Raw genomic sequence first — 1,603 nt, 5'->3', positions numbered from 1 at the left:
ATACGCTTTTATTTACGCCTGTTGTTTTCACTGATATTCGCCTGAAATTTCTGAAAATGTTGATTATCTATTATGCAATTTTATGTCAATCATTGCTGCCGGTATTGTAATAATCTTTTAGTAATGTATAAATCAAATGCAGGTTTCAGTACATTCATTGAAGCTACCAGGACTGAGACCGAAGCGCTTTAAATGAGTTGTTTCCCTTGTTCGTAATAGTTAACCTTCTGCAATCCACCGTCTGTGGTTTCATTAAGAATGTTTTTTAATGCTGCTCTGTAAAAGTTTACATGGACGTGCAAATTCCCTATTCTAGTCCGTAGAGTCTCATCTAGGCATGAGGAATCCGTATCATTCGACCGCTTTTGTGGGACCGTCGTGATCGAATGGGTTGCCCGTCTTCGTCGTATGTTCATTTGTCTTTTCGTCGTATTACTTCGCGGAGCATTACATAAATCTGTATCACGTATCGAGAACTGGGCCCATTCGAAATAAGTAAAACCTTGTAGCCGTGATGACGTGCACGCTTTAAAATGTGTGTACGATGTAGTGTAGATTTCAGAATTCCTTGCATGCCCTACGCTCAGTCATATGCGAGTCCGTGCCAATTTACATTTTAAAAATGGCATTAAGGTTCGCGCTGAATAAGGCTTTAACTTATTGTCAGTGATGGTCCAATTTCAAAACCTATTGAAATGAACTCTGCTGATTATTCATAGTAAAGCTCAGCAAGTACTCTTTGCTGTTCGTATCAAATTTTACAAACAAATATACCAGCGCACTTCGGTAACAAAGTTCAAATACTTATTGTTAGTAGAGTACACGAATCGAATAAGAGGGGAAATGGAAAACTCGTTATACTTCACTGCCGGACAGTAGGTAAGATTCAATAATAAATCATTAATTGTGCCTATGCTGCGATTGCAACAGCATTGACTTACCGCTGCGTAAATCATCATCACCCGCCTCCTTCAAAAGTGTACTACACACCATGAGCAACAACGAGACATGTATAACATCATGGGAACAGTGTGAAAGATTCAATCCTTACCTCCTGCTACTTCAACTTATTATTTTTTTATTTCCAGCAACTGCGTGAAAATTTCCTGTATTTTCTTATGTTTGCACATGTATATCCATGTCTACATTAGCTCTTTCATTAGGTAGGCTTTGCACGCCCCCTTCCTGTGTGGAGTTTCGCTTCAGCGGATTTTTTTCCAATAAGGATGAATGTCATTATGTTAGGGTTTTCCCATGTCTAATCACATCTTTGTAAATTTAACTTTGTTCACTTAGTATTTTTGTTGCTGTTTTTTAAGTATACTTCTATGTCTCTAATTTGACTTCATGTTATTTCAAGAGTTAGTTGACCATGTATTCCTCTGCAAATATTAAATGCATGATGAGGGCTTAGATGGAAGATGGGACTTATAGTCCCAATCTCGACCAATACGAAGCAACGAATAGGGTAGTTTCTTTCATCGAAGAAAACGAAAGGCATTGATTGCGATTCGTTACCCACCATTAGTGTATTCATAATACACAAATTATTTGGTTTTTGAAATACCGGTTTAGACGAATGGCAAGGGTCAAATTTTATCCT

The sequence above is a fragment of the Ischnura elegans genome, chromosome 5, assembly GCF_921293095.1.
Source record: "Ischnura elegans chromosome 5, ioIscEleg1.1, whole genome shotgun sequence".
Lineage (NCBI taxonomy): Eukaryota > Metazoa > Arthropoda > Insecta > Odonata > Coenagrionidae > Ischnura > Ischnura elegans.
The sequence above is the reverse complement of the archived record's forward strand: the minus strand, read 5'-3'. Positions refer to the sequence as shown.